Raw genomic sequence first — 14,611 nt, forward strand, 5'->3', positions numbered from 1 at the left:
TAGACAGGGCTCTGGCCAGATCATCACCATGACCACCCTGATCTTATAATTACTGTCGACAACATTTCATGTCACAAATGAGCTTTTCAAAGAAGAGTCTCATGGTATATGGTTACTCAACTCTGGCTGTCCTTAGTAATCTTATTACCTGGGGCAAGCTCACTTCACAGATGAGAATGCTAACGAGAACTGTGAGGTGAAACTACTTGGGGGAAAGGAAACATTAAGTCCAGAACCCACATTTGTCAACCACTAGCAATTTTTTTCTAAAACCAAATTATTATGAGTTCCTCCCTTTCAGAGATGAATGGCTATGTACCCCTGAAACACAGGCCACATAATGGGCAAGTTTTGAAATGTTATGATAAACTGGGGATAATCTCTTATTGTGGCTTCTCCAGGAATGAGCCTTATGTTTATTAAAGATTAGAATTAAAGAATTAACTGCCAGATTTACAAAAAGTCCAAACACAACTAATTATTTCCCCTTTATCCTTTTGTAACAAAGTATCACCTCTACCTCAAGCAAATGGAAAAGAGGAATAATTTATGGTACTAGAAGTGGGCCTTTGCTTGGCCATCAATGTGGCCCATCCCATGGCAGACTCTAGGCCCCTAGATCCTTGGGGGGATCTTTTCATGAAACCACACATTTATGCATATCTACACTCTCATTCAGGTTAAAATCTGCATTGTCAATATGCTGGCTCATCAGATGGTACAATCAATAGATCATCAAAGGCAAAAAGCCACCCTTGTCTTCATTTAAATTCCAAAGGCAAGAGAAATCATTTTTGATGATTTCAGATTTTAAATAATCTGGGCAATTTTTTTAAGTAGCCTGGGGCAACTTTTAACATTTTTATATTCCAAAATATCTTGATTGAAGAAAAAGTCACTCTAAATATAATTATAGTTAAGGCGTTATGCTTGTGAGTCATCTCTCATAAGATCACATTGGACAGGCCCATTGACACACAACAATGCTCTCTGGTGAGCGTTTTGAAATACAGAAAATATAAACACCTAGAAGCAAACACCTGTATTTACCAGAGGTAAATGGCCATTGAACAGCTGGCACAAACAATAAAGATTAGCCAAGAGGGCCTCCCCCGTGGCACAGCGGTTGACGCTGGACTGCGAAGCTGCCCGCAGCCTCTGTAGCGCCGGTTCAATCCCCGCCTGCCGGTGAGGGTCCCACATGCCGCACAGACCTCTCCTGCCGTGCCCGCTGCTCCCCTCAGCAGTGTATTTCATCAGTCTGCCTGTTCTGCTCCCTGCTCTGGCTCTGTGAATTCTCTCACCCTCCCACACTTCTGACTGTACTCAGTGCTTGTATAAATAAATAAATAAATAAATAAATAAATAAATAAATAAATCTTTAAAAAAAAAAAAAAAAGAAAGATTAGCCAAGAATAGTGAACTCCCAGTATGCATCTATATAACAGCTATAAGAAGACACTGAGAGAAGGGAGTTTGCTAAGTGGTCAGTAAAAAGAGCATTGTTGCGGGGGAAAGGAAATAAATGCTTTCTTATCACTTGGAAGAGACAAAAAGTAAAATAGCTGTCAGGGTAGAGAGAGCAATGCTTTAAAAGAACAGCAAAAAGAAAATCATAGGGGAAGTACTGGTAAAAATGAAGAGGAAAACAGTGGGTGTGGGGAAAGGATGGGAGTAAGAGGTGGCGAGGTAGATACTATATGAAATTTTTATAAGAAGGACAGGACCATATGAGGTGAGGGGACTAATGAGAGAAAGGTGAGAAGACAAAAGATAGAAAAAAATAGGATGCACAATGGGGTCTCCCTGGTGGCGCAGGGGTTAAAGACAGCTCAACCAAGCTTCGCCAGCCACTACAGCACGAGTTCGATCCCCAGCCAGCCAGGGAGCAACCCACATGGTACAGCAGATCTCTCCTGCCTCGCCCACTGCTCCCCTCAGCAGTGTATTTCAGTCAATCTGCCTGTTCTGCTCCCCAATCTCTCTGGTGAATTCTCTCACCCCCCCCCACACCTCTGACCTGTACCCCAGTTCTTGTATGCATAAATAAATAAATAAATCTTTAAAAAAAATAGGATGCACAAATCAAGGATTTTTTTTACAATACACATTGCTATGCCTGGTGTGTGGCTTCTCTAAGAATTCTTCCTGCCTCCTGTCTATTTCTGTTTAAACGAATTTGTGTTTTCCCTTACTGGAGTGGTTCCATTGTAGGCCTCTGGTTTCCTTCTCTCACCTCTCACATCAATGTTCTATTTCTTTTCTCTTTGTGTAATCTGTAGTGAGTGAGAAACCTGCCAAGCATTTCATGCAATGCCTTTTTAGAAAAAAGAATTTCTCTTGCTTTATCCTTGAGCTGTGTGCCAAGCTCTGTGCTAAGCATTTTCCCTGAACCATCTCCTTGAATTCTCACAAAACCCAAAGCGAGGCAGGTATGTTATTATACTGATTTTAGAGAGGAGGAAACAGAGGTTTTAAAAGGTTAAGTGGCTTGCTAGTAACTGGCAGTGAATGAATTTTGATTTAGGGAAATCTGAAGCCAGAGCTCACTCTTACCCAGAAGGGACTGCACATTGGTCTGGGGCATGAAGGATGCCCACACAGTTCTCTCTGACTTCACAATGGCACTTACAGCTTCTCTAGTGGGACTACTGACTTCCTCAAGTGGAGTCCCTTCTGACAGCACTCTCAATGGCTAGCAAGTGGAAGGAAGAGGAATTTCCTACAAAGAAGTCCTGCCATCAGCACATTCAACCCAAGCAGAATACAGGGTCTCATCCTCTTTACTGTAGGTCTATTTCCATGGTGCTGTTTTCCAGCTGGATCCTTATTAAACCTGCTCTTATGTACGTATTTCTGTTGAACAGAGTTGTTTCTTCTAACTATTGAGCTATTAAGACAGCATCTGGGAAAACATGAAGCAAGACCCAGGGAATTTATGCAAAGAAATGCTCTATCAAATATGTGGTCCTGCACAGAATTACACATTTTTGATGTGCTTCAGTAGTATCACATTTGTAAATTTGGTAGAAAAAGATTATTCATCACCAAGATTGTTTTCTATTTCAGATCTTTGAAACAATTGAAAAAATGTTCACAACATGGTATTTGGTGAGCTTTTCCTCCTTGAGAAATGAGAAGCCAAACTAATCTCCTGATAACAGCACCCTTTACCTAAAGCTATTGTGAGTTGAGAAGACAGATCCCATTAGATGACAAAATATCCATAACTCAGAGTTATTCAACAAGAAGAAAATAATACAATGACCCTCTAAAAAGAAAGAATAGGTCTCTAACTTGATAAGGTAATGAAAAAGAGAAAGATAACCCCCCCCTTTTAAATAATAAAATGACTTTTAGATAGAGCTAACTGGTAGCAAAGGATTTTTTTTTTTGATGTAACATTGTTTTATAACATTATATTAGTTTCAGATACACATTGACATCTGCATATACTATATCCTGATTATCACCAAAAGTCTAGTCTCCATTTACTACCACATATTTAATCTCCTTTATCCATTTTACCCACTTCCCAACTGTCTTCCTCTCTTGTAACCACCAATCTGTTCTCTGTACCTAAGTTTATTTTTGTTTTGTTTTTCGTTTGCTTTGTTTCTTTATAGTCCACATATGACTAAAATTACATAATATTTATCTTCTCTGTCTGACTTGTTTCATTTGTCATACCTTCAAGGTCCATCTATGTTATTGCCTACAGTACAAGATTTTACTTTTTTGTGGCTGAGTAGTATTCCATCATATATGAGTGTGTGTGTGTCCTTTTTTCATTCATTTAGACTCGTAGGTTGTCTTGTCTTGCAATGAACATAGGACTGCATACATCATTTTGAATTATTGTTTTCATATGCTTGAGATAAGTACCCAGAAGTGGGATAGCTGGATCATATGGTAGTTCTTAATTATTTCAGGAATTGCGATCCTGTTTTCCATAGTGACTGCACCAATTTACATTCCCACCAACAGTGTATGAGGGTTCTTATAAAGGATGTCTTAAAGGATCATTTATGAAGAATAAGTCAAGGGAAAACAGCAATCTCATAAAATATTGCAAGTTCTTACAAAATGCCAAAGAGGTCACTTAACAGACACATGGCCAGCAGGCATGTGCACCAGAGTCCACAGAGAGAGAGAATGTCCTCATTTGTGAGAAGGGCCACATTTGCAACAGCAAATTCTGACCTGAGGCTTACCCCTTCTAGCCCCATGTGGGCAAATCTTCCCAAAGTTTGCAAGGTAAGACCTGCTGAATTTCTGTGTAGGTGGTCAAGACACATTCATCAATTTCCTCTTTTGGTGACGCCAGCGAACTGCCCGAAGAAGAAAGTGGCCATAAAAGAGGACTAGAAGGGAGGGAAGCGCAGAACCCTGCTCCCCTCCCCCGCCCACAGAGGCTGCACTCTCCGACCGGCAGAGAGGAGGGAAACAAACCAAAACGACCCACAAGAACAAACGACGCAGCAAGCGGGACTGTGAGTGGAAAGGAACTATTGCAGCCACCACACCCCGTGAACGGGAGCTGAGGCGAACCCTGCAGGATCCGCCGCGGCGGTGAGCGAACGGCTCCGGGCGCCATTAGAGAAGAACAAAGACCCCGGGAGACGCGCACACAGCCCGGGCTGCCGGTAAGCTGGCGCGGAAACGCGGCGCGCTCGGGGAGCTTAAAAAGCAAGTGCAGACCTGGATCGCGGCTGCCCAGGTCCCCGCGCCTGCGACCTAGGCTTGCGGGGAGACGACCTAGGCTTGCGGGGAGACACGCGGAGGTCCTCACTGAGGTGAAGGTCCCTCCCTGAGTGAGCAGGAACCAGGCGCCCAGGCACGGGAGCAGTGCAAAAGGCGCCATTCCCGCGCCACTGAACTGGGCTACAGCCCGCGTCCTGGAACTGAGGGCTTTGAACTGAGACCCGGGGCACGAAAATTCGGGGCGTGGGTTCTCCACGACGGTGGGGCACAAGGCAGACACAGCACCCCAAAGCTGTTGAGGTGTACCCTACCATTCCCGCTCTGTTCTCTGTCCCACGGGGTGGGGGGAGGCGAAAAACAGCCCCCCAAGGACAATAGGAGAGATCTCTGGCGCCACCTAGCGACCAGGAAAAAAAAAGTCACTAACACCCTATAAAACAGGACATTTCTTAAGACTGCTTGAAAAGGGCAGAAGGAGGACCCAGTGGCCAGCCGGGAAGTTATTCCACGCCAGGCCCCTTCCAACCAGCAGTCTGAGCCCACAGAGGGAGCAGGCACCCACGTCCGGGGCAGACCGGGTGCGCAGAAGAGTGTGCCTGAAACCGGAGGCGCAGGGACTGCATCCCGCTTCGCCATTTGAGAACAGGGACATTTCTTCAGTAAAAACTGCCTAAAACCAGCAGAAAGCTCCCCCAGAAGACAGAGATGGCTCCTGGAAGAGCCAGAGGGGAGCGGAGAAGTTCACCCAAGATGTCAGTCAGTCCGAGCAACACAGTGTCCCAACGCATACGACAAATTAGAAAACAGACAGTAGGGAGTAGAAGAACCACACGCAACCTAAAAACTCCTCAGGAAAGAAGCACACCACAAAAAGAAAACCACTCCCCAGATTGCAACGACAGCAACTTGGAAGAACTTCTGAGCCTTCCAGAAAGAGAATTTAAAATTGCCATGATTAAAAAAGTGATAGATCAGAAGAAGGAAATTGAGTCCCTAAAGAGGGAAGTAAGAGAAATGCAGGAGATCAAAGAATTAATGGAGGAACTAAAGAACTCTGGGAAAAGCAATGAAAGCAGAATAGATGAAATGGAAGAACGAATAAGTAATCTTGAAGACACAGAAATAAAAAGAACCAAAACAGAAAAGGAAAGAGAAGTACGAAGGAAAAAGAATGAAGAAAGACTTCGGGAACTATCTGACTCCATGAGGAAAGGAAATATAAGAGTTATAGGAATTCCAGAAGGAGAGGAGAGAGATGTAGGAACAGAGAAAATATTCATGGATATAATTGAAGAGAACTTCCCAAATGAGAAGAAGGAGCTGAAAATTGATATACAAGAAGCAAGAAGAACACCAAACTTCCACGACGAAAGGAAAAACACAGCAAGACACATAATAGTAAAGCTCCCAAGAATCCAGGACAAGGAAAAAATAATGAAGCTGGCAAGAGGGAAGAAACAGATAACATTCAAAGGAAAACCAATCAGGCTGACATCAGACTTCTCTGAAGAAACACTACGGGCAAGGAGAGAGTGGAGGGACATAGTCAACAGACTCCAAGAAAACAGATGCCAACCAAGAATACTCTATCCTGCAAAGCTCTCTTTCCTCCATGAAGAAAGAATATGGACCTTCCCAGACAAAGAGAAACTCCGGAATTTCATTGCGACTAAACCCCCACTCCAAAAATACTACAAGGAATCCTAAAGCCAGAACCTCAGAGGGACGAATAACAACGAAAGAAGACCAAAAAAAAAAAAAAAGTTATTAAAAGAATAAATAAATAAAATCAAAGGAAAGACAAACATAATGGCAAATACAGATGCTAACATATCAATATTAACTCTAAATGTAAATGGACTAAACTCTTCAATAAAAAGACACAGAGTTGCAGCCTGGATTAAGAAACAAAACCCAACCTTTTGCTGTCTCCAGGAAACACATTTAGCTACAAAAGATAAAAATAGGCTCAAAGTCAAAGGATGGAAAACAATCCTACAAGCAAATGGGCCAAAAAAGAAAGCAGGAACAGCTATACTTATATCAGATAAAACAGACTTCAAACTCAAAAAAATAAAAAGAGACCCCAATGGTCACTACATTATGATCAAGGGGACAATACTTCAAGAAGAAATAACACTCATTAACATATATTCACCAAACGAAAGAGCACCAAAATATATCAGACAACTGTTGTCCTCTCTGAAAACAGACATCAGAGAAAACACATATGTAGTGGGAGACTTCAACACACCACTATCAACAATGGATAGATCAACAAGACAAAAAATAAGTAAAGAAACTAAAGCTCTAAATAAGGACCTAGAGCATTTGGGCTTAACAGACATCTATAGAACACTAAACCCCAAAAAAACGGAGTACACATTTTTCTCAAGCGCACATGGATCATTCTCCAGGATCGATCACATACTGGGGCACAAGACAAACATCAACAGATACACCAAGATTGACATCATACCAACCATCTTTTCTGACCACGAAGGCATCAAACTAGAAATAAATCATAAAAAGAAGGCAAGGAACTATCCTACCTCATGGAGATTAAAAGCCACACTACTGGAAGACCACTGGACTAACGAGGAGATCAAAGAAGAAATTAAAAAATTCTTTGAATTGAATGACAAGGAGGACACCAATATCCTAAATGTATGGGATGCAGCAAAAGCAGTAATAAGAGGAAAATATATAGCAATAGAAGCTCACATCAAAAACAAGAAAGAACTCAAAGAAACAACCTAATCTCGAAGCTCAAAGATCTAGAAAAAGAACAACAAAAAACCCAGAACCAGTAGAAGAAAAGAAATAATAAAAACCAAAGCAGAAATAAATGAAATTGAAACTAAAAAAACAATCCAAAAGATCAATGAAACCAAGAGCTGGTTCTTTGAAAAAATCAATAAAATAGACAAACCCTAGCCAGGCTCACAAAGGAAAAAAGGGAGAAAGCACAAATACACAGAATCATAAATGAAAGAGGAGAAATCACAACGGACACAAAGAAATCAAAAGAATAATCAGTAACTACTATGAACAGTTATATGGAAACAAGTTCAACAATCTAGAGGAGATGGACAAATTCCTACAACTCTACAATCACCCAAAGCTAGATAAAGAAGAAATAGAACACCTAAACAGACCAATTACAAGCAGCGAAATTGAAATGGTAATTAAAAACCTCCCCAAAAACAAAAGCCCAGGACCTGATGGATTACAAATGAATTCTACCAAACATTCAGAGACGAATTAGTGCCTATCCTTCACAAACTCTTCCAAAAAATTGAGAAGGAAGGGACAATACCAAACACGTTCTATGAAGCCAATATTACACTAATACCAAAACCGAATAAGGACAACACAAAAAAGGAAAACTATAGGCCAATCTCCCTAATGAACACTGATGCAAAAATCCTCAATAAAATTTTAGCTATCAGAATCCAACAATGTATCCATAAGATAATTCACCACGACCAAGTTGGATTCATTCCAGGGGCACAAGGATGGTTTAACATCCGAAAATCAATCAACGTTATCCAACACATCAACAAAAAGAAATATAAAAACCATATGATACTATCAATAGATGCTGAGAAAGCTTTTGACAAAGTGCAACACCCATTCATGATAAAAGCCCTTGAAATTCTGGGGATACAAGGAACATACCTCAACATCATAAAGGCCATCTATGACAAGCCAACAGCCAGTATCATTCTCAATGGTGAAAAGCTGAAAGCAATTCCATTAAGATCTGGAACAAGACAAGGATGTCCACTCTCACCACTGCTTTTCAATATAATACTGGAAGTCCTAGCCAGAGCAATAAGACAAGAGAAAGACATCCAAGGAATCCAAATAGGAAAAGAAGAAGTCAAACTATCACTATTTGCAGATGATATGATAATATACATAGAGAACCCCAAAATCTCCACAGAAAAACTAATTCAACTCATCAATCAATTCAGTAAAGTGGCAGGATACAAAATCAACACGCAAAAGTCAGTAGCCTCCTATACACAAACAATAAATCTGAAGAAGAAGAAATCAAATAAACCACCCCTTTTATTATCGAAACAAAAAAAATCAAATATTTGGGAATAAATCTAACAAAAGAGGTAAAGGACCTATACAAAGAAAACTATAAAACACTGTTAAAAGAAATAGAAGAAGACACAAAGAAATGGAAAGACATCCCCTGCTCATGGATTGGAAGAATAAACATTATTAAAATGGCCATCCTACCAAAAGCAATATACAGATTCAATGCTATTCCAATCAAAATCTCAATGGCATTCTTCAAAGAAATAGAACAATTATTGATGAAATTCATATGGAATCACCAAAAACCCCGAATAGCCAAAGCTCTACTGAAAAAAAAAGAAGGAAATGGAGGCATCAAACTCCCAGACTTCAAACTATACTACAAAGCCATAATCATCAAAACTGCGTGGTATTGGAACAAGAACAGACATACAGACCAATGGAATCGAATAGAAAATCCAGAAATAAACCCACAGATTTATGGTCAACTAATCTTTGACAAAGGAGCAAAGACTATGCATTGGAGCAAAGAAAGTTTGTTCAATAAATGGTGCTGGGAAAACTGGGTCGCTACATGCAAAAGAATGAAGCTTGACCACTACCTCACACCATACACAAAAATCAACTCAAAATGGATTAAAGAACTAGACATAAGACCTGAAACCATAAAATACATAGAAGGAAATATAGGCGAAACACTACGGGATTTGCACATCAAAGACATCTTTACAGACACATCACCCAAAGCAGTGATAGTGAAGAGAAAGATAAACAGCTGGGACTACATCAAATTAAAGAGCTTCTGCACAGCAAAAGAGACAATAACAAAGACAAAGAGAAACCCCACCAACTGGGAGAACATTTTTGCACCCAACACTAATGATAAAGGACTGATCACAAAAATCTGCAAAGAGCTGATGAGACTCGGCAACAACAAAGAAAATAATCCAGTCAAAAAATGGGCAGAAGAGCTAAAAAGAAACTTCTCTGAAGAGGAAATGCAAATGGCCAACAGACATATGAAAAAATGTTCAACATCACTTGTAATCAGGGAAATGCAAATCAAAACTACCATGAGATACCATCTCACACCAGTGAGAATGGCACATATTAAAAAAACTAGCAACAACAAATGTTGGCGAGGATGTGGAGAAAAAGGAACTCTTGTGCACTGTTGGTGGGAGTGCAAACTGGTCCAACCACTATGGAGAGCTGTGTGGAGATTTCTGGACCTACTAAACATAGAGCTTCCATATGATCCAGCAATTCCACTCCTAGGTATTTACCCAAAGGACACAGAAACATCAATTCCAAAGAGCACCTGCACTCCTATGTTTATAGCAGCACTGTTTACAATAGCTAAGCTTTGGAAACAACCCAAATGCCCAAAAATAGATGACTGGATCAAGAAGATGTGGTACATATATACCATGGAATATTACTCAGCATTCAAAAAAGATAAACACATGCAATTTGCAGCAACATGGATGGCACTGGAAGGGATCATGCTCAGTGAAATAAGCCAAAAAGAAAAAGAAAAATACCGGATGGTCTCACTCATAGCAGGAATCTAGAAAACTTAAATAAGGGACCAGGAAAATGAATATAAGAAAGTGAAAATCAAAATCAACAAAAAACTATGAACCAGAGACACTTTTTGGGGGGCGGGGGGGAAAGGATTGGGGTCAGAATTGGGCGTTTGCAATTGTATGGGGGAATATAAAAATAAAATTTAATATTTAAAAAAAAAAAAAAAAAATTTCCTCTTTTGCCAAGCTCTTATAACCCCGGTTTTTCCTTCCATAATTTTCCATGCATCTTTTCTCTATTTATTTATTTATTTATTTTTAACTGAAAGGATTTAGGATTATCAATAAAAGGGGAAGTAACATTTACTGAAGTGGTCATTCCCTCTCTAAATTTTAAGTCATTTTTCAATTTCCAAGTAATAGATGATTCTTTTAAATTCCCTTAAAAAAAAAAAAAAACAACTCTGAGGCCATTTGATTTGTCACTGGTAGGACGATATAATAAATAATTTGAAAATTCTAGCTGTACTCTTGTTCTCCTGAGAATTGGAGCTAGCACTAGGGAAAAATGATTAATATCCTCACACCTCCAGATCAACCCTTTCAGACTTTTTGGAGTTCTGCCATTACTTTATGATCTTGTTTTTCCCCTGTCCCTTTTGGGGTGGGGGGGGAAATGGTTACTCTTCTGCCTAAGGTGTTAGTGGAGTTTTAAGTTAGTGCCCCATTCTGGAGATAAATGCTCTGTCACTTATTTTGAAAGAAAAAAAAAAGACATTTCTTTTCCCACCACCCATAGCTCCCTGCACAGGAAAATTCTCAGGACAATAGAACTGTTCCCTAATCACTCTTGAATCACAGCAACTGGTTCAGGGCCAGTGGCCTGTTCAGGTTGTCCTAGCTTAGAGGCCACAAGATCACAGGATCTTAAAGAACTGAGCTTAAGAATTCCCCCTCAAATCTATTCAACCATCTGATATCCTTGCTTTTCAATGAAGATTTCTATATAGAACGATGGAATGATGGACACAATGAGTTACTGGGGAAGACTGAAAATTACCCTTAAGCATAATGAAAATCTCTTCTACCACTTGCTCATTCCAGTCTGAACCACTCCTTTCCTGTCAGCCTATAAAATTTCTGACACCAAACAGCCATAAAAAACATTCCAGGAGAATCTTGCAAAATGTCAGCCTATTTTGGAAGCAACACCCCATGCCCTTACTTTACTCCATACCATACTTACTTAGTTTAATATAGATTTAAGTTTAATTTGAGATGATTTATGCAGAGCAATAAAAATCAGTAACTTTCATTTTTTAAATCCAGAAAAGATCAGAAATTATATTTCTTATATTGCTTCTTTGTTTTTATTTATTTATTTTTTTTGCATTTGAATACAAGGACCGGACCTTGTATTCAAAGAGAGTATGGGTAATAGACACAAACAATAATAGTCTCTCCTGTATGGCAGAAATAATTGTCATAACTATGTAGGAATTTAATGGCTCAGTGCTGTCAATAATTAAACTATTTGCATGTAAATAGAAAAGTTAGAAGTTGCAAAGTGGGGGCCCACAGCCCTAAAGGAGACTGTAGATGTGTTTTGTCTGTGCTTTCTTGAGAAGTGCTATTTATACATTGGTTTACCACACTGCACGTGATTCAAAGGCATAGGATCACACCACCTCAGATGAATGTGATCAAACACACCCACCACTAAGACAACCTCAGCCCTCTGCTATTTTCCCCCTCCCCTCGTTGAAAAACAAATAAATATATATAGATAAACAAAACAAAACAAAACTGAGTCCTGGTCCTGTCCAGCAAGGGAGGACCAGCCCCACCCCCATCTCCACCCCCACACACACTCCCAGTGCTCACATGCCCCTTGCTATTGTCACCCATTTACATTGGAGTTTCAACCTCTACTTTGAGTTTCCTATTTCCTGAAATTTTCTCACTGCTATTCCCTATTGCTTCAAATTTATGCTTAAAGCACTTCCTTCTCATATCTTATATTCCTGCTCTTGATGCACCCACCATGCCTGACAGAGGCCCACTGCAATTTGGATATTCATGCTGAGGCCTTTCAAACCACTTTTGCTGCCAAAAAACACATACCTGGCACAAGAAACATTGTTTTCCCTTGTGCAAGACAATCAAACCTACGCATACTTAGTACCAAAAAGCATGGAGACCTTAAAGTCAGTGTCTATTTGAGACGGAACTGCAGTGCAACCTGCACTGTTTGGCCTTTGGCCACCTGTTGCAGCTGCTGTAAACAGAGTTAGCTCTATTTTGGGAATCTTTCTACTCTTTATAAGCTTACAAGTTATGTTCATACTGTTACTAGTTTACCTTTTCTGAAAGCAGTTTTGAGGTTCTAGAATCCTTTTGGAAGTTTTTAAGCATGTTTTACATCAAGCAGCAAGTGAAATTCAATTATGTCTTAGCACTATAGAAGCACTTAGCTGTAAGGAGGCTATTTAGGACACAGTCTTTTCTCCAAACTCCCCAACTTCCCGTTAGCTAGAGAAAAGCTGCAGTCCTTCCAGTAGCCAAAGCTTCTATTGGATTTGCAGACTCTCCCTTAGGTCTCTGACCTCTGCCCTTCCCCATCCTGCGTGCTCACTTTGCTCCCTTGGGGAGGCATGTTTAGGCCATTGTCGTTTTGGGGCAAGTTTCTGGGTCTGAGATCCAATTTAATAATTCAGTGCCACCCTCGAATGCAGCATTTGTTTTGTTAAATTGATCAAACAATAGGGTCATTAGAATGAGATTTTTTTTTAAGATTTATTTTTATTTATTTATACAAGCACTGGGTACAGTCAGAAGCGCTGGAGGGTGAGAGAATTCACCAGAGCGAGAGCAGGGAACAGAGCAGGCAGAAGGACCCAAGTACACTGCTGAGGGGAGCAGCAGGCAGCAGGAGAGGTCGGCGCACCATCCGTGTGGGACTCTCCTCCGGTGGCCGGGGAATAGCCGGGGATCGAACCCGCGCTGCAGAGGCTGCGGGCAGCTTCTCAACCCAGCGCTCAACCCAGCGCTCAACCGCTGCGCCAACGGGGAGGCCCAGAATGAGATTTTTTTAATGCCCTCTGTAGTCTACAAAAGCAAACCCAAACCTAAACCTGTAAATCCCTGCACAGGTTAAGAAAACCTAAGGACCCCTAATCACAAGTAGCCAATCAAGTTTTCCCAAATAGTGCAACTACTTCTCTGGCTCCTTGTGGGTGGAGTGCTTCTTAACACTCTTGCTTTTGGCATTGCCAGATTAGAATTGATTTTTACTCAAATAAACTCTTAAAATGTTTAATATAATATAACTCCATTTATCTTTTAAATGGAGTTCTATAGCTTCATGTGGGTTAAGATGTTACAATATGATGTATTTAAATGTAAGATGCTTTTTCTGAACCTGAAAAATATATAACCTCAGGAAAAAAAAAAGACAAAGTAAAACAAAGTGTGCTACTTTAGGAAAAACAATACAAAACAAAACAAAATGGACCCTATGTTGGCCATCTTAAAGTTTACGCTGGATGATGATTTGTTAGGCTTAATTTAGACATGCGTATGATCATTGCATATGCCAGCAAATAAGTTATATCACTAAAAAAGTTAAAATGGGATGTGGTCAATTGTCAAATATGATTTTTAATTCTCTAGTTGGTATTTATTGCAGGGAATTTTTTTTTAAATAATAAATTTTATTTTTATATTCCCCCATACAATTGCAAGCCCCCCATTCTGACCCCAATCCCTCCCCTCCCGCCCCCCACCCCCCAAAAAGTGTCTCTGGTTCATAGTTTTTGTTGATTTTGATTTTCACTTTCTTATAGTTATTCATTTTCCTGGTCCCTTATTTAAGTTTTCTAGATTCCTGCTATGAGTGAGACCATCCAGTATTTTTCTTTTTCTTTTTGGCTTATTTTGCTGAGCATGATCCCTTCCAGCGCCATCCATGTTGCTGCAAATTGCATGTGTTTATCTTTTTTGAATGCTGAGTAATATTCCATGGTGTATATGTACCACATCTTCTTGATCCAGTCATCTATTTTTGGGCATTTGGGCTGTTTCCAAAGCTTAGCTATTGTAAATAGTGCTGCTATAAACACAGGGGTGCAGGTGTTCTTTGGAATTGATGTTTCTGTGTCCTTTGGGTAAATACCTAGAAGTGGAATTGCTGGATCATATGGAAGCTCTATGTTTAGTAGGTCCAGAAATCTCCACACAGCTCTCCATAGTGGTTGGACCAGTTTGCACTCCCACCAACAGTGCAGGAGAGTTCCTTTTTCTCCACACCCTCGCCAACATTT

At 40.2% G+C, this 14,611-nt stretch overlaps 1 protein-coding gene across 1 annotated transcript in view; it reads right to left on the reverse strand.

The window, feature by feature from the left end:
• DYRK2 (dual specificity tyrosine phosphorylation regulated kinase 2) overlaps positions 1-14,611 on the reverse strand; it is a 41,843-nt gene that overhangs the window by 19,490 nt on the left and 7,742 nt on the right. The window lies entirely within an intron of this gene.

This window comes from Talpa occidentalis, unplaced genomic scaffold (genome assembly GCF_014898055.3).
Source record: "Talpa occidentalis isolate TD23 unplaced genomic scaffold, MPIMG_talOcc4v2.1 talOcc4.16, whole genome shotgun sequence".
Lineage (NCBI taxonomy): Eukaryota > Metazoa > Chordata > Mammalia > Eulipotyphla > Talpidae > Talpa > Talpa occidentalis.